The sequence below is a fragment of the Pelodiscus sinensis genome, chromosome 24 (assembly GCF_049634645.1).
Source record: "Pelodiscus sinensis isolate JC-2024 chromosome 24, ASM4963464v1, whole genome shotgun sequence".
NCBI classification, from domain to species: Eukaryota; Metazoa; Chordata; order Testudines; family Trionychidae; genus Pelodiscus; species Pelodiscus sinensis.
The window spans coordinates 20517382-20536147 of record NC_134734.1 but is presented as its reverse complement, the minus strand read 5'-3'; the positions used below and the strand labels follow the sequence as shown (position 1 = coordinate 20536147).

At 51.9% G+C, this 18766-nt stretch overlaps 1 protein-coding gene across 1 annotated transcript in view; it reads right to left on the bottom strand.

The window, feature by feature from the left end:
- The window catches only part of VPS45 (vacuolar protein sorting 45 homolog), a 63612-nt gene that overhangs the window by 1996 nt on the left and 42850 nt on the right, over positions 1–18766 (bottom strand). The gene's annotated exons all lie outside the window — the stretch shown is intronic.

The following is an 18766-nucleotide window of genomic DNA, read 5'->3' as shown; positions in this document are numbered from 1 at the left end:
GAGCCTTTCGCTGAGCCCAGACAAAGGAAGGGCTTCGGGAGCATGCCCTCACTGCTGCGTGCCCAGAAACCATGACGACGGGCAAGGCCCATGCACCTACACAGAGCCGAGTCGGTTCTACTCCTGCCCCTGGGCCGCGCATGCCCTTGGTATCTCACTTCTCCCTCTAGCTCTCAGCCCGCCCATCTGCCCCGCGGGAGAGAGAAGCTGCCCCTCTTGCCCGAGGGCTGGATTTTCTGAAGCACGTGGTACAGGTTGAACTTCAGCAGGGGCGAGGCCGTGCAGATGGCATTCACCGTTGCCAAGCAAGGCAGATCGGGACTGGTCAGTGTGTGACGGGGTGCCCACTGTTCCCAGCTGAGATCAGGCCCCACTGGGCAGGGCGCTGCCTCCAGTAGCTGGCAGACACGATCAACTGGTCTGAAGAGGGGCTCTCCAAACCCTGAAACATGCCCCTGCTTTCGGGGTAAAGGTTTGCGCCTCTTGAGAGTCACTTAGCAGCCAGGAGAAAGCAGCAGTTCAAAAGAGGAGGTTGCTGGGGGAGGGGGTCGGGGAGGCTGTATAATGGGTGTGTCCACATTAGCTGCAGAAGCAGGTATAGCGCACATGGGTGCATGTTAGAGCCAAGCAGACTTTATTCAAGACCCAGTCAGGCAGCATCATCCATCACAAATCACAGGGAAGAGTAATCTGGCCGAGCGCTAAACCTTGGGAACGCATTGGTTGAAATACGTAAGGACGGGAGATTTAATTCAATCCTTTCAAGAAAAACAAAACTCCCGAAGCATAATGGGCTAAAGCCACTTGCATTATTTGTGTGTCATGAAAGGCTCTTTTCTGGCTCCTGAAGTATCTAGAGGCTGTGTGGTCTAGTGGGGAGGGCACTGGGCCAGGCCTCAAGAGGCTAAGCCCTTCAGAATTAAAGATACAAGCACTCTGTTCCCAGCTCTGCCACTGAGCTACTGGACAATCTTGGGCAAGTCACTTCCCTGCTCTGTGCCTCAGTTTCCCCACCCATCTTTTGCTAGGATCTCTTTGAGGCAGGGGCTGTGGCTGTGAAGCACCCAGCCCAACAGGGCCCTGGTCTCAGGCAGGGGTCTCTCGGCACCATAACAATACAAACAACAATAGCACAGCATGGCATCTGGATTACAATTGTCCTCCCAGCCCCTGTATAAGACACGGAAGGAAAGTTCTCCCCACTGTACAGATGGGGAACGGAGGCACAGAGTTGGCTACCATCACAGGGGAGTCTGCAGCAGAGCCAGAAACTGAATCCAGATCTCCTGAGGCCTAGTCTAGTACCAGAAGCAAAAAAAGTCCTCTTTTACGCTCTCTGGTCGGCCTCCCCCCACCACAGACACACAGGCGCGAAGCAGGGCCGACAATGAGAAACTTTATGCAGAAACACTGCTGCTTGGTGGGGCCTGTCTCCTACTAGCTGTGGAACAGCAAAGGAGAGAAAATACCTAACACCGCAGCACACAACGCCATTTCACTGTGCACCTTCCAGCCAAACATCTCACAGGCGATTCCTTCAGACGCGCCACTCCGCTGCCAGCCGGCTTTCACTGCCCCGCCTAGAAACCTGAGCTACCCCGGGGAGAAGTGACTTGCCCAAGGTCGCATGACAAGCAGTAGCAGAGGTCTGATTAAAACCCAGGAGTCCCACCTCCCAAGTCCCTTGCTCTGACCTTGAGGCAACACTGCCCCCAAGTGGGTGGAGCTGGAGAAGAATCATGTGATTAGGATACAGTGGTGTGCCAAGGACAGATCCCTTCAGCCCTGTACGTCTGCACGAAGGACAGCAGCAACATGCAATGCCCGGCACCATCTCTACGCTCTGGGTTGATTCACTCCCTCAAATGTGCTGATCAAGTCACTTGTAGGGTTAAATGTCCCTTAAAAAGTCAAGTGACACTGCAAAAAAAAGCCTCATGTGGAAACATTCTTCCCCCAAAGGGAGCGGCAGAGGCCGGCACTGCCTGCCAACGTTGTGAATCACGAGGCTTTGAAATCAGGCACCGAACCAGATGCAAATGCCTGCACCATTTTCCGCCCTGCTGTCTGGAGTGGGCACCGTCCCGACTGACAGCAGGCAGCGCGGGACCCACGCACGCAGTGGCCACTCGGTTCTTTCAACGCAGCAGCGCGGTTCCACCTACCGGGTTTATTTTAAGGTATTAAAGGCAGCAGATGGAATCCATTAAAAAAAAAAAAATCACAGGGAAGGATCGGCTTTTCTTTTTAAAGGGGACTCTGATTCGCCGGCTTGTCCCAGAGGGATGGATTCACAGCTGGGCTAACTCCCCTTCATGCCAGAATGGGCCCCTTGACAATCTCCCCACGGAGGGGCTGGCTTGAGAGCCCTGCTCCCAGCCCCCAGAACGGAGGGTGGATCGGGGGGCAGCCAGTCTGGCGGGTGGTGGCTATTCTCCACTCCCTGGGAATCAGAGAGCCTCTCAGAGCAGTGTGGATGTTGCTCCGACTCTTTGCTCCAACTTCTATTGGGGGCAGGGAGGTCTCTGCCCCAACCAAGAGTTCAAGGAGCACAAAGGCATCTTGAAGCCCCAGATGCAGGGACAAAGCCACTGAGAAGCAGGCCCCTGGAGCTATGAAGAGCCCAAGCCTGTTAAAGCAGGGAGCTGGGCAAAGATGTGCCCAGTGCACGTGCCTTTAGCCGCACGCTTACTGCTCCGTCCCTAGAGCATGTCTGCAGGCCAGCCTAACCCGCCTTCTGGCTCCCTAGCGAAGGGGAAACCCTCCCTGTGAATTTCGTTAAAAGGGGGAAATGCAGTAGGGGGCGCTCCTCCATCCCCGTCAGACTGACCGCAGGCGGGGCGGGCCGGGGGGAATTGGTAGAGGGGGCTTTCTCTGGAGTCAGTGCTGACTCCAACACTCAAGCAGAGAGATGCTATTGGAGCCAGAGGGGCAGACTTTTGGAAATTAGGTAAAGCCACTAGCCTATAGATAGATGGGAACAGTATGAGACAGAACATTAGACTCCAGTGACCCAGCCAAATTCCATATCAGGTAGCTCTAGTCTAACTGACTGCCACTTATTTCAGTTGCATACAACACCTCCCTTCAATCCCTGCCCAACACCTCTGACCAGCGTTGCACGTGGCTGTTAAACAGCTGACATGTTCCACCCCAGAAGTGGCTGCATTTCAATGATGCGTGAAGGACTCGAGTGCATGATTTAGATCTAGTTTTAGAATCTTTCAGGATGGGATGCCGTATATAAAGCCCAAGACATTTTCATGACAGCTTGGGTCTTATTCAGTGGAAAGGATTCACACCGAATCCTGCAGACAGCTGTAGAGATTGTTAAGAGTGAAATTCAGGCCTGGAACCATGCCAGGCTGAGACATTTGCCTGCACCACAGTAAATAAAATTAAATAAAAAAAGACTAAATTATGCATATATATAAAAAAAGAGGATCTACCATTAATACCCCAAGCTTTTCAGCCCTTCCATTACTGTTCATTATGCTAAAGAAAGCAGCAGATGGGAACTCTAGTCAGGGACTTATATTTAGCGAGTGGTTCCACCAACAGGCAGATGCAGCAAAATTGCCTTGAACTTAATCCTAAATGTAGGCCTGTGAGAAGAGAATTTCATTAAGTGGACAGATGTGGCAGTTCCTTCCTCATACACTAGGCCCATCTTTACCGTGAGTCACTGCTCGGCATCCCTCATGCACAGAACATGGCCACAAAGGCCCTTTTACCTTTTCGCTAAGGTGTAACAAGGGCATTTTGAAGCAGAGCGACCAGCTCTATTTTAAAAACGAGGGAGGCAGCCCGTCAGATTTTATTATGAAGACATGGAAAATTCCTTAACAGGTATTTAGCCCCTACCCATGTTTTCCAGCAGAGGTTTTAAAAGCATTTTACAGTCGTGACTTTTTAACTCTGCAGGAAGATGGGTGAATTAGGATCTTCTGTCTACAGGCAGGTAAACTGAGGCATCAAGCAGAGACAGGCCTGCTGTGCACTGAAGCAGAGCATGCACAGCCTCTGGTGAAGTCAAGATCTATCAATCAGGCTCATCAGCTCCTCACAATCTGGGATGCGTCCCTCCTCACACACTACTGTGCAGTAGGGTGGTGCTATTACCCACATTGCAGAGATGAGGAAATGGAGGCACTGCGCAACAAAATTACTTGTCCGAGCTCATGTGGGGAGTCTATGACAGCAAGGACCTGAACACGCATCCCCGAACTCCCAAGCCAGAGTGGTGTAACCAGGCCTTGGTGCAATCAAGAATGAGGCCTCTTCCTTTTAGGCCTGTGCTAATGACTTACCAAGGTGACGAGTATGGACACGAGGTAGGTCACAAAATAAGGAAGCAACACAATTCTCAAGGAAACTGCACTGAGTGCAGCGTGAGAACCTGCAGAGCGGAGAGCACCGAGGTTTCCAGACCGCCCGCCCCAACTAGACTGAGGAGAGTCAGTCCTCTGCCACACCCACGCCCCGAGGCGTGGCTCCGACACTGACCAGCTGATCTGTGCGCAGTCAGGATGCGACATGCAGCGAGCTTTCGGGGGACCACGAGGAGGGGCATTAGAACCAGCACCTACATCTTAAAAAAGGAAGCCATGTGGGGCGCGTGGTCAGTTCCGTCAGAACCAAAGGGGGGAAAGACGTCCATTTTTCACCTCCAGGGCACTGCCGGGAACCAAGCCCACGCTCAGCCCCGTGTCTATCAAACGGCTTTGGGGTGACCGGGTGGAACCGCCTCCTGGGTCTCAAAAGACCGGCATCCACATCCCAAAACCGTCAGCGCGGCTGGCGCCAATTTGGCCCTCTGTGGGCAGGGTCGGCAAAGAGCCCCAGGCCCGAGCAGGGAACCGAGGCAGGTCTCCTCGGTGAAGCAGGGGATGTCCTCGGGTGGGAGCAGAAAGGAGGATGGTTTGGGGCGCAAACCGCGTCTGTTCTGCAGGCAGGGCCGCCGGAGCGCCTGTGTCTCATTCCCCTTTGCCACTCGGCAGGCCCCATTCTTAGCACGTGAAAGCCTCCAGCTTGTGGAGGCTGCGACGCCCGAATCTCTCCCCAGCCCCAGTGTGCAGAGCTGAGGGCGGCGGCGAAGACTGCCCTCCTGCATCTCCCTGGCGCTCGCAGAGGACCGAGCAGCACTTCCGAGCAACAGCGCCCCCTGCCGGCCGTGCTTCTGAGAGCTCCGCGTGGGCACAGGGACGAAGGGGAAGGCCGCCGCGCCATCCCCATCCCGAAGCAGGGTGCGATTTCAAGGGCCTCTCTGTCGCAGTCCTTGTTCCCCGGGTTCCTGCGAGTGAACGCCTGGGGCCCTGCTTTCCAGGTCCCAGGCAGTGCGAGGCCAACGCACAGGAAGGGCAGTGGAGACAGAAGCCTGCCTCTGTAGCGGAACCTCCCACTCCCGGATCTTGCTGAGCTAGCCCTGCCGTAGGACTTGGTCCCAGCTCCGCACTGGAAACGCGTCAGACCACTTGTGCCAGCAAGTAACCTTCTGGGAGTTCGGGGGGAAGAGAAGAAACGCACAGACCCCTCTCCCTCCAGGCTCTTTATCCCCTACCCCACCACTGTCTCCAGGCGGGCACCTGACAGCAGCTGTGCATTCAAAGCTGGTCTGGCTCCAGTTCCAATTTCCAGTCAGGCAGCAGGGCACAGACACAGACCTGATGAAACAGTTACATCCATGCACGCGCCCGCTCCTAAAAAGCGAGCTAAGCTATTTGGGCACCAGCTCCATTGGCACCACATGCTGTTCATCTGAGGAGCTGCCCCCTAGCAAGAGGAATCCAAAAGCACCACGGGCTCGTCTAGGTCCGTAGCGTTGAGCCGCCCCTTGTGTGGTGCACATGACAAAGCCCTGCCGTAGGAATCTTGCACTGGTGCGAGGCAGAGCAGCATAACCTGGCTGCAAGCCACTTTTTCCATAGGCTGCAGGTCGCAAGTGGGACTGGGGCAGTCTCCTTCGCACAGCTCCAGCAGCGTAAAAGCGCCTTAGGGTGGACGCGGCTTAGAATCGGGGCCTTGTACTTTGCTACACCAAAGCAATCAACTTCATTCAGCAGCATCTTCCTGCCCAGCCATGGCTTTCTGGGCATGCACAGCTGCCAGGCAAAGCCAGGACACAGCCTTTTGAGCTTAGAGCCACGGTTACTTTCACAACACTGGGCGCGTGGCCCCATCTCTCAGCCACTATGGGTAAGATCTCCGCATCTCACAGACACTGACCAGACCCGAATCCATGCCCTTCCCAGGGGAACGCGGGGGGTTTCTTCATTAAAGCAATTCAAGAGAAGCAGCTGTTATTTCGGGACATCCCAGGGTTTAAAACCAGGCCTGACAACTCTCAGATCTCCCCTTCTTGCCAAGCAACACACCTGGATCATTCAGGAGAGGAGCATGTGAAGCAGTGAGGGAGAGAGAGAGAGGCAGACAGACACCGGCCAGGCTGGAATCTGGCCCTAAAAGCAGGCGATGCGCTATGAGGTACCATTGGAGACTGGCGCTGCCAAGCAGTTCTCACCCTGGAGAATTGATAGGGGCACCCGCAGGTGGAGTCTGTGCCGCTACAGGCCAGCTTCCTCAGCAGAGCAGCTCCCCGCCACACACCTCACAAGGCCTGGCTCGACGTGACAACAACCAGGGCAAAGCGCACAAGAAGCCAGCCGGCCACCTGTGTGGAACCAAGAATACGAGGCCCTGAGCGCTCGCAAGGGCCCTGAGAAGCAGGGCGATTGTCACGCCACGCCTGGCTTGCAAACCCATGGCAGGCTGGGGGTTGAATCCCCCACACAAGAAATACAACGCTGGCCTTTTAGCAATGGAAGGAGCCCGGACAAAGCCCGGCTCTGTCCCAGACGGGGAGATCACATGGAGGAACAGATGTCCTGAAAGGATCCCAATTAAATTTTAAATAGGAAAGCTGCCCCTCCAGAGCTACGCTGCTGCTCTCTCTGTGCGTGCTCAGGCCTACTCCCCGCGGACGCTTTAATGTTTAAAGGGCTCCAGGCTCTGTGGAGGAGCTGTTGCCACAACACGGAGGCAGCTAATGTTGCAAGTGTTTTCTAAGAAAGAGCAGGGGGCTGCAGACACCTGATCCGATGTTTTGCCAGCCCAGGCGAGCGCCGGGACGCCAGGGCACATCTTAAATGCGGCTGTAAAGTGACATTTGCTAAGGGCCTTGCCGCAGACACAGGATCCTCAGGGCCCAGTCATGGGCAGCAGCCGGCTCCTTCAATCCCTGCCAACACTCCGTACTTCACAGCATCAGGCCCTGCGGCCGCCCCAGCTTCAAAACCCCGCTCAATCTGATGGGGTCCTATTGATCTCAATGGGCTTTGGATCAGACATTAAGGGGCAGATTTTTAAAGGTATTTAGATGCCTCTTTCCCACTGAAATGAGGGGATTTTAGCTGCAATTTTAGTACCATTAAGGCCCAAGGGCCTCCAAGTTGGTAATATTCTAGCAAACAACCCCCCCCCCCCACCGATCTTTGTAGAATCACAGGCATTTCATTCATTTGCAAGGATGGACTCAGCAGAGCAGAACTTGTTACATTTCTGATGTGTAGGTTACTTGCATGGAATTTCTTGGAATGCATACTCCACTACTGCACACACACTATACAAACACTGCTGTGGCTATACATTTATAGTGTGTACACACACACACACACACACACACACACACACACACACACACTTCGGTCACTGTGCATGTAAGGACATATACACAAAGTGAGCAACGGATAGTTGTGTGAGTGTATATACAGGCTCCCCCTGACCTGGCAAGATTCTCAGTTACACTACACACCGATTTTTGCCCGCTATAGGGCCCCTTTGCTCCACGTTGGCAGTGTAAGGTGGCTTTAATATCAAGGAGAATAAAGGTTCCCACACGGTAAAGCATCCATTCCTAGGCTGGTGCCCGTTCATATTTTAAACAAGCCATCACAAAGATACGAACCACAATAACACAATGAGCTCCAAAAGCGCACTGGTCTCCTGCTTCGTTAAAAACCCCCATAAAGCAGAACAGCTTCCCTTGCCCCTAGACACAGCTGTTGATCGAAGAGTGCAAGTTAGACTGGTAAGAACAATGAAAGCGGAGAATTAACATGCTTCCACTGGCTGCTCAGAGTATTAATATAAAAATCTCCTTGTTTATTGGGAGATAGCAACTCTAATCCAGGAGGAATAAGAGATAGTTCATTACAGGGAGGCCGGTGGATTACCAGAGGAGTTTGAATGTGATGGAAATATAATAAAGCCTGGGAAGGCTTCCTTGTATTAAACACCTCTGTCACAACCGCTCAATTGCCTCAGATCCCACTGCACTTCGTTCAAATCCTCCTCTTAACGTTGTCAGCTGGGGAGAGCGAAGTGCAGTTGTCTAGTGAGCCAATATCACAAAGAAACCCCAGGGAATCGATATGGGTCTGATTCGCTCAATATTTAATACTGACAATCTGCCTCAATCAATGTTTTGGCTCAGGACGGCCACTGGAGGAACGTCTGTGGCCTGGGATTAGATGAGATGATCGGAGGATCTCTTTTGGCCTTAAAAAAATCAATCAATCAATCTACAAAGCTCGCATCCCAGGATTGCGAAGTAAGTTACAAGCATTTACACACAAAAGGTGAAGAATCCGAAAGCATCTGAAATTATTTGCCCTTTTCTCTGGAACGGATCATTTACAAAGTTCCCGGGCTGTTTCCAACGGTGCCATTGTGAGTCCACATGACGACAGGGCTTTAGGGTTCGGTTCTTCCAGGGGCAATAATGCTCAGCACATTTCCTAGGCCTCGCCATATTTAAAGTCCATTTCTAACTAATCTTGCGTTGCCGCGGTGCCTTTGTATGAACGCCATTACAGGAATTGCCGAGTCTGTTGCCCAGCAGCAAACCGCCTCTGGGGTGGAACGCAGCAGTCGCTTTCAGTGTGGATGGCAAACGCTTTGCAACAAGAAAAGGATGTAGCCTACAAAGACTGCAGGAGGAATTCCAAGGAGTAAGGCGCATACAGTGGTTAGCCAGCTAAAATGTAGCTGCCACGCCAGGATTCACTGAATTATCAGGCCTTCCATTGGATCGCTCATCGGAGCACCAGCACCTCTAGCAATATAGCTCCCCAGAGCACAGCAATGGGCAGCCGAGGCTAGGGACTGGGTCACACGAGCGACCCACTTCATCTCAATGGGCCGCCAGACTGTTGTACCCAAGACAATCATCCAGGATAGGTTAGTTTTGCTCCCTGCCCTGGTGCACCTGGAATTTGCGAGGTGCATGGATTGTAGCAGCGAGAGGGAGCGCACAGCTCTCGCAGTCACTGTGCATAAGCCGCGCAGGTCTCACTGCACCTGCCCTTGCTTTATACGTGTGTCACTTTAGTAACACCTGTAGGAAAAAAATAACAGATGGAAACCAGCGGAATCTGGCCAGCCTGTGGCAAGCAGCGGTAAACAAACTGTCTCATAGGTCACACACAGAGCCCCGACGGGCCTGGCTGCCCTGGCACCCTGGGAGAACACTGGTTCAGGGATGCCGGAGGGAAGAAAACCTCCTGCCACACAACCTGAGCATGTGGTATTTTCCCCTTAGAGCTCTGCCATCCAAGGACTGGCCCAGGTCCAGCCCTGTATGGTTTGTAAGAGCAGAGATCACAGCCAAATGCAAACCAACGGGAGAAGGTGTCAGCCAGGTCGGTGTAGGGCCATCACTGCTGGGGCTGTTACAGACCTTCCTTCTGCGGCCACCTCACGGACCATGTCACCTGCAGACCTGCTAGAATCGCCCAGAAATTCCTAGACTGTACATTCTGAAGGGACTGTTCCACCAACTAGTCTGACTTCCTATCTGACAGGCCTGGGTAACATAACAGCAACCATATTGGGTCAGACCAACGGTGTATCCAGCCCAGTATCCTGTCTGCCGAGAGCAGCCAATACCAGATGCCCCAAAAGGAGGGAATCCAACAGGTAATCCTCACGGAATCCCTTTCCTAGCACCCATTTCCAGACACACAGAGGCTAGGGACACCATTCCTACTCATCCTGGCTCATAGGCCGGGCTCGACACACTGCTGAATCTACTCGCCCATGGAGAGTAGATTTCAGCAGGTCGCTCAGTGCGCCCCATGACCATTGGTGGACCTAACTTACATGAATCTATCTAGCTCTTTTTTGAACCCTGTTAAAGTCCTGGCCTTCACCACATCCTCTGGCAAGGAGTTCCACAGGTTGACTGTGCGCTGAGTGAAGAAAAACTTCCGTTTGTTTCGTTTAAACCTGCTGCCCATTAATTTCATTTGGTGACCCCCGGTTCTTATAGTATGGAAACTGGGATGTAATAGTGTAATCAATTAACCGATAATCTATAAGCTTTTGCTTATCAGATAAATGCTATAGACTACATGCATTTCCCTCCGCCGCCACGCGCAGGGACTGCTGCCACCCTGCGCTGCTGCCTCTGTATAAGAGGCAGCAGCACAGGGCGACAGGCAGTCAGTCCACGAGGGAAGATGGCTCTCCTCATGGACCAGCTCCCGTCTGGTATCTTGCACGGAGTGGCATGGGACTCTTTGGGAGTGGGGCTGGAGCGCAATGGCTGCCAGCCCTGCCCTACAGGGACTATAGAATAGTTAACTAACTAATAAGAATTCATGAAGTGACTCGACTATTTAATTAACCGATATTTAACATTCCTAATGGGAACAAGTAAATCACTTTTCCTCATTCACTTTTTCCACACCAGTCATGATTGTATAGACCTTTATCATATCCCTCCTTAGTCTCCTCTTTTCCAAACTGAAAAGTCCAAGTCTTTTTAAGCTCTCTTCATATGGGACCCGTTCCAAACCCCTACTCATTTTTGTTGCCCTTCTCTGAACCTTTTCCAATGCCAATATATCTTTTTTGGGATGAGGCGACCACATCTGTACGCAGTATTCAACATGTGGGAGTGCCATAGTTTTATATAAGGGCAATAAGATATTTTCTGTCTTATTCGCTTTCAGTTTTTTAATGATTCCTAACATTCTATTTGCTTTTCTGTCTGCTGCTGCACACTGAGGCCACATCTAGACTACATGCCTTTTTCGAAAGAGGCTTTGTTGAAATATACTTTCGAAAAAGCCTCTTTTGAAAAAGAGCATCTAGACTACAATCAGTACTTTTGAAAAAGCAAGCCGCCTTTTTGAAAGAACACCCAGGCAGTATGGATGCTCTCTTTTGAAAAAGCACAGTTTGCATTACATAGCGCCTTTTTTCGAAAGAGCGCTTTCGAAAAAAGGCGTTCTTCCTTGTAAAACAAGGTTTTCCGCAGTTGAAAAAAAAGGTCGCATTTTCGATTTACTTTCGAAAGAATGCGGCAGCAGTCTAGACGCAGGTAAAGATTTTTTTTTTAAAAAAAGGCAACTTTTTTCGAAAAATCCCCGTAGTCGAGACACATCCTGAGTGGATGTTTTCAGAGAACTATCCACAATGACTCCAAGATCTCTCTCTTGAGTAGTTGGAGCCAATTTAGTCTCCATCATGTTGCATGCATAGTTGGGATTATGTCTTCCAATGTGCATTACTTTACATTTATCAACATTAAATTTCATTTGCCATTTTGTTGCCCAATCACTTAGTTTGGTGAGATCGTATTGAAGCTCTTCACAGTCTGCTTTGGTCTTAACTATCTTGAGCAGTTTGGTACCATCTGCAGATGTTGCCACCTCACTGTTTACCCCTTCTCTAGGGATCATATTTATAAATAAGTTGAATAGAATTGGCCCCAGGATAGACCCTTGGGGGACCCCACTAGTTACCTCTCTCGACTCAGAAAACTGACCATTTATTCCTACCCTTTGTTTCCTGTCTGTCTTTTAACCAGTTATCCATCCATGAAAGGACCTTCCCTCTTATCCCAAGACAACTTACTTTACTTAAGGGCCTTTGGTGAGGGACGTTGTCAAAGGTTTTCTGGAAACCTAAGTACTTTATATTCACTAGATCCCCCTTGTCTACATGTTTGACCCCTCAAAAGAACTCTAGTAGATTAGTAAGGCATGATTTCTCTTTACAGAAACCATGTTGACTTTCCTCCAACAAATTATGTTCATCTGTGTGTCTGACCATTTTATTCTTTACTAGTCTTCCTGCTTACCCCTGGATGGAGCTCAACAACTTGTTAGGCTAAAGCACCTGCCAGCAACATACCTGGTCCTCATTTGAAGATATCAAGAGCTGGAGAAGCCGCTGCTTTCTTTGGGACTTTGTTCCAAGGGTTAACCCCTCCCTTGCTGATAAAGATCTGTGCCTTACTTCTCATTTGAATTGGGCTGGTGTCAGCTTCCAGCCCACGGGGTCTTGGTTTGCCTTTCTCTGCTGGATTAAAGAACCCTTTAATACCTGGTACGTTCTCCCTGTGAAGGTCCTTATACTCCAGTTGAGTCAGAAATTGATCTTTTTCATACTGTGTCTGACAGGCTTTCACTCAGCCATAGCCTCACTCAAAAGGAATCGGTTCATGCCAACTCGGAGAGGGCTGGCATTTCGGAGAGGAAAGCCAAGCCCCTGGAGACTGATCTGAGACACAAACTTCTTTTACCCACCTGACACCAAAGAGAAAGCCTTCAGTCCCTACCACACTGAACTGGGTCTGATGAAAACAGACACAGGCAGGGCAAATGACTTGCCAAAGGTCACATAACCGATCAGTGGCAGAGGTTGTAAGAGAACCCATGTCTCCTGATTCCCAGCCCAGAGCCATAGCATAACAGCCATCTTTTTTTCTTTCCTTCTCTGAAATATAAGTGCTGTCACTGCACCCTATCTATTCTGTAAATAATTCAGAGACTGCGCCAAGCTGTGGTCACAGGAGAGGACCTAGCTAGCAGGCATTATTCAGGATCTAAATACAGCCTGAAAGGGTGGCTCCAGCCCACAGCCCCTGGGATCCCATAGCAAAATGATAACCTGCCAGCCGATTTAGAAAAACTCCAGCATTTTTGCCTGGAGCTATAAGAACAATCAGCATCCGGGCGTCCTCTCAAGTGGCCAGAGCAAAGAATCAGTCTATAGCCTGGTGTCGTTTTCATTGACAAATTCTGTCTCCTTGGCCCTTTTGCCTGCGGCGATGTGCTAGGTCAGTTTAAGATCCGGTGTGCACCCTGGGGACACCCAGGCAAAGAGTGTACGCTCAGCAGGCCCATCGATCGCGCCCGGGAGGGTGGGGGAAGCGGGGGAGAGACGGATGGAGGGGGAAGGAGGCAGTTGCCTCGGGGCCCAGAGATTCAAAAGGGCCCAGGGGTCCCAGAAGAGCAGCGACAGCCAGAGCCCCGGGCCCTTTAAATCATCGCTAGAGTGCGATGCGCTCCAGGCAGCTCTGAGGGCTGGCTGCCCCAAGCCCCGCCCCTTCCACCAGAGAACACCCCCCCCCCCTCCACCCACACCCACATCCACACCCACACCCAGCCCAGGAGCCTGTCAAGTCTGTCGGCCCCTTTGGTACTCAGATACTACAGTGATGACAAGCAGTATAAATCCCTACAAAAAGAATCTGCATCTCTAAATTCTACAGTTTCCCTTCCTTGCAGAACCCTGGCAATTCCAACAGCATGGTGACATAGGCCTTCTTTTTGCAAGCCTGCTTTGTGACTAACTGCATCACACTAGCACCTAAAGGTCCCAGCCAGAACTGGGACCCCACTGAGCAAGGCACAGACACAAAAACGGAGACAGTCCCTGAAGAGCTTCCAACCCAAGAGGGTATCTGTGCTACAGTCGGCGGGTGACTGCAGCACCAGTAGCCAGCCCCACACGAGTGCAGCTAAAAGCAGCAGTGTAGATGGGGTGGAACAGCTGCAGCATGGTCTAGGCTTGGTGAAGCTCTGGGTACTGGGCAGGCTTATGTGTATAGACAGCCCCTAAAAGGACAAAAGGTGAACAAGGAAACAGGCACAGCAAATGACTTGCCAAAGGTCAGAACTGATCGGTGGCAGAGGGGGCAACAGACTCCATGGCTCCAGATTTCCAATCTAGAGCCTTATCTATTGCATCCCACCTCTTCTGCCATCCTCCCGTCTAATCAACATGCTCCAGCAAAAGTCCTCTGTCCCAACCATGCCACCAAGCTGTTGGCCGACTTGGAGCTGAATCAAGCAGTAGAACCTTAGCCTCACATCCAGGGACCCTGCCTACGTGTTTGACGGACAGACACACACGCACCCCTTACCTCCCCTCTTCCTCTCCCCCACACGACCCCCAGATGCAGATTCAGGCAGCGAGCACAAAAAGTGACAGATTAGATTTTCAAAACCACGTCAGTCAGTGGCTCTCAACCTGGGGTTATGGCCGCTGGTGCGCTGGGGTCACGGCCGCTGGTGCGCTGGGGTCACAGCCACCTTGGCCTTCCCAAATGGCTAGAAGGGAGACTCTAGAGGTAAAGAGCCTCTGGAGTAAACCTCTGGCAGAGGTGAGCTAGTGACATTTTAAGCCTGCCATCAAAGAAACAGGAAAACGCGGCTCGAGAGCTCTGCTTTAGGGAGGCGGCTACGACACACAAAGCGGCTCAGTGGAGCGCGTTAATGGTCCGACAGCTCCTTTGCAGAGCCGTTCCGGTAAGCACCGTATCCGAGGGCAGTACTGCACGCTGGACTGCACACACGGGGGAATCAGTTACATAGATCCTCTTTCAAGGCAGGTCTCAGCCTGCAACACCAGGTGAAAGCAACACCGGTGGGGAGATCGCTCCTATCGGTTACGTTCTGCCACTGCGGCGGATTCCGTTACGGAGCAAAGGCTGCGAGCCCTCGAGGTTCGTGACAAGCCTCATTTTGCCAGCCAACAAAAAGCCTGGTCAGCCTCGAAGCAGGTAGCTTGGCCCTGGGAACGTGGCAGCAGTTTGCCCCAGAAGGACACGTGGCTCAAATTGAAGGTGCTTAATCCCAGGACCCCCCGAGCTGTGCAACAGTACCAGGAGCTCTGGACCAGCCAAGTTCCCTCTCGCTGACAGGCAGGGTCAGCAACAGCCCGGTGCTGCTGCAAACGTAGCACACACTTTTCAGGACGGTGTCGGAAGCAGTGATCGCAAGCTGCCGGATGCAGGATACAAGCGCAAGTGGGGACGAGACCTACAACAACTAACGATTTACAACGTTCGAAGTGACAGCGGAACAAGAGTGAAGAATCTGCCCTTCAAAAGGTTCTCAGGAGCAACGGGTCCAAAAGAGAACCCATTGCACTAAAGGGCAACATGGAGTGTGGGGGGGGGGAGGGGGGTAAACCTCAGTCATCCTGAGGGGCAAGGCCTAGGGTCATATTTTGGATCCATCAACTGCCAGCGTAGGCATGACAGGATGGATGGGCCAGCAGGGTGCTAGCCTGGTGTGGGGAAATGCCTGTCAATTCCCTGCTCTGCCACACACTTCCTGGATGACCTCAGGCAAGCCTCTTAATCCATCCATGCCTCAGTGTCCCCAGGATAAGAGCACAGCCCTGCCTCCTAGGGCCAGTAGGATAAAGAGATGAAAGCTGAGGAGGTGCACAGGTACGACAGTGACAAGACCCTTCAACAGACAAGTGTCTGTGCAATCGGCCAGGTTACGGAGGTTCTCCAAGACCAACCTCTTGGCCCTCCAACCTCCTCCCCACCTCCCACGGCTTCGGTTTCAGGGTCATTAGACAGGACGGATTCAGCTGTCGGCAGCACATGGCCAAGTGCACCAGCTCTGCCTTTGGAAGATGCACAATGAGGGATGTGTCAGGGCTAACTCGCTAGCTGGAGAGGGTAAAGTTTCATGTCTCTGAAACAGATACTGTCCCCCCCCGCAGTCCCCCTCCCTGCAAGTCTTCTCTAGTAACTGCATCTGCCCTCCCCGGCCTTCCTCCCCATGCCCTCTGGAAGGAGTCTATAGAACCAGCAGTGACGGCACTTGGCAGGGCAGCCCCGCTGGGCCTCAGATTCTGGGCTAGCAACTGTGTCTCATCCTAGTGCTACCGGGGGGCCTTACAATACAGCCTGGGGCACGTGTACACGGCAGACAGGGGCATAATTCCAGCTTGGGCAGGAGGGTAGTAAAAATCGCGGTGTGGCCACAACAGCCCTGGGAGCAGCGTGGCCAGCTACCCAAGGACACACCTAGGCTCTTGAATGCGGCTGCACTCTGGCTAGCTAGCCTAGGCTGCAGCATGAACACCACCTTAGATGCAGGCGATCAGGCCCGCCGACAGGGGTGCGAGGAGCAAAGGGGAAACTGCCCAGGGACTCCCGGCCACTCACAGCAGCTGGAACCCGGGCCCTTTAAATCCCCGGCAGAACTCCATATGATGCGCTCTGGGCGGTGCGGAGGGCTGGCAGCCCCCAACCCCGCCCCTTTTGCCCCGCCCCTTTCAGGAGCGGGGAGCAGGGCCCCACACCTTGCCCCAGGAGAACACATGCTCCTTTGTGCCTCTGATCCTGGCTTCATAGATGAGAAACACGTTGCTCACTTCAGAGAGCCCTCCCATGCTGCCAATTCCCGAAAGGTTCCTTGTTCAGCAGCACGCGAAATAAACGCTAAGTCCTACGAAGCCAATGGCAATTCCTCACATGTTTAGAGTTGAGAATGGGACGAAGGGCTTGGCACAGAGGTGAACAGAAGCAGATATTTCAATGCTTTCCAAAGCTAAGGTTGCAAGGAGGGGTGGGATGAATTAGCCTGGAATTTTCCGATGGGAATTAGGCACCTAACCTCTTTAAGCTCTTGTGGAAGTGAGGGGAGAGAAATCTCAGCCTCGCTGGATATAAAGTGCTTGGAAATGACCTGACGGACTATGTTATAGAAGGGGGAGAACGGTGCTCGCTGGAATATAAAACAGGCCACTGCTGTGAACATGGTACAGGATACAGGCGCCTTTTCTAGACAGAAGATCTACAGGGTCTGGGGTTTACTTTGCATCTCCAAGACTTAGGGCCGAACCGCCAGCAGGTGAATGGGCTGTGAGCCGGTTTTCAATCCTGCAGGAAGTTGTCATTCTGCTTGGAAATGGATCTAAAACAAGCACAGGTGCGTTGTTTTCGAGACTTACACAAGCTCTTGCACTTGGCAGGGAACATGCGTGCGGCTGCATGCTGGGAAATACGAGTAACTGGTTTTCAAAAGGACTGAAGAGCAATGAAGCCAGATGTTTTCACCATAGTCGCGTTTTTACAGGCTGGGTGCATCTTTCCAAGATGCCATTTTAGCCGCTCCCTTTTCCCATCAGCCAAGGAGCACTGGGCACGCCTACGAAGTCCTTTATCTTGTGGTTACTAGGAAAGCTGTTTAGCTCACGGGCTAAAATCGAGAGCAGTTGGCGGGGGAGGAGAGGGAATGGAAAGCTGGCTAGTTTGGGTAGGATTTGGTCAAAATGTGGGCTAAGACAGACTTGCCTTTGTAACCCAGTTCTTAAGAGCCAGTTGCATCTGGATGGGTGTGCAATTCGAGGGCTTTATTAATTGACAGGAAAACTCACTAGATTCATAGACCCCCAAGGCTTTTGTGACTATCTAGTCTGACCTTGTGTTAACATAAGTCCTAGAACTTCCCCCAAATAATTCCCAGGGCAGAGCTTTTAGAAAAAACACCCAATTTTGATTTCATTGTTGTCAGTGATAAAGAATTCACCTGATCCTTAGGAAACTGTTCCCATGGTTAACTGTTAAAAGAGCAGACATAGGCCCTTGGTGTATCTCTATGTGTTGTGTGCGCGTGTGCAACACTGGCCAGTTAGTGTCCAGGAGAATGTTAAAAGCACAGGAAATGCAGAGTGGGAGGCAGAGGTTTTCAAAGTTGGCTAGGGGATTTAGATGCTCTGCTCCCATTCATTCTTAACAAGTCCCATTTGCCGCAAGCCCTTAGTCAGCTGCGACTATTGCAGCCTGAATGTTTGTGTCATGTCACTTCCACAATACAGTTTGCTTGACGCTTCCCCTCAATCCATCCCACGTGGGCCGAGGGGTCCCTTTAAGGTTAAGTTCAGAGCAGCTGTTGGAGAACTCCAGGGTCTGCCCCAGCTCTTAGATTTCACCACATTTTCTGATACAGCACATGGGATGGATTTGGGTCACCTGTCACATTCCTTCTAACTCTCCCCTCCTGCTCCCAAGGCCAAGGAGATGTCATGGTGGAAGGGGATACAATGGGTATTTGGCCGGGTGTGGGGGAAGAATTGAAAGAATTCTTGGTTCTCTGCTTAGCTAGCAGCTGGCACAGCAGAATAGGAGATATGCCTGCCTGGTCCCCCACCCCTTAACAGAAGGAAGTACAGATGTATGGTCTAATTTCCACCTGATTAGGGTAACGGAGTCCTGACTTGAACCTGAGCCGCAGGTAGGCCTGTGAAATGGTGCCCCTCTTTGGAAACTGGGCTCGTAACTTGCATCAGCTGATCACATCACGCAAGACTCAGTTGTTTTCTGGGAAAAGCAGGATGGTATTTGCAGGAAATAACCGAGAATTTTAGGATCCAATCACCCCGTCCATTGCTGTGGAAATGCAATGCCAGGGCGCGGCCCATCACAAACCCCCCCCGGCTCTGTTACATTAGCTGCTTGCAATGTTTCCCACGCGGCACAGGCAGCAACGGGAACTCGGAGGGAATGAAGGGTGAGCAGCACACCCGAGAATCTTGCAGGATCAGAGCTATACAAATGGCCCCTCTCCTATGGAAGGGGATTGGGTTGGGCAAGAAAGCGCCTTTTTTAAGGGAGCAACATGAAGAGCAGGGAGTACTGTGCGGATCTGCAGGCAGCACAGACTGCCAT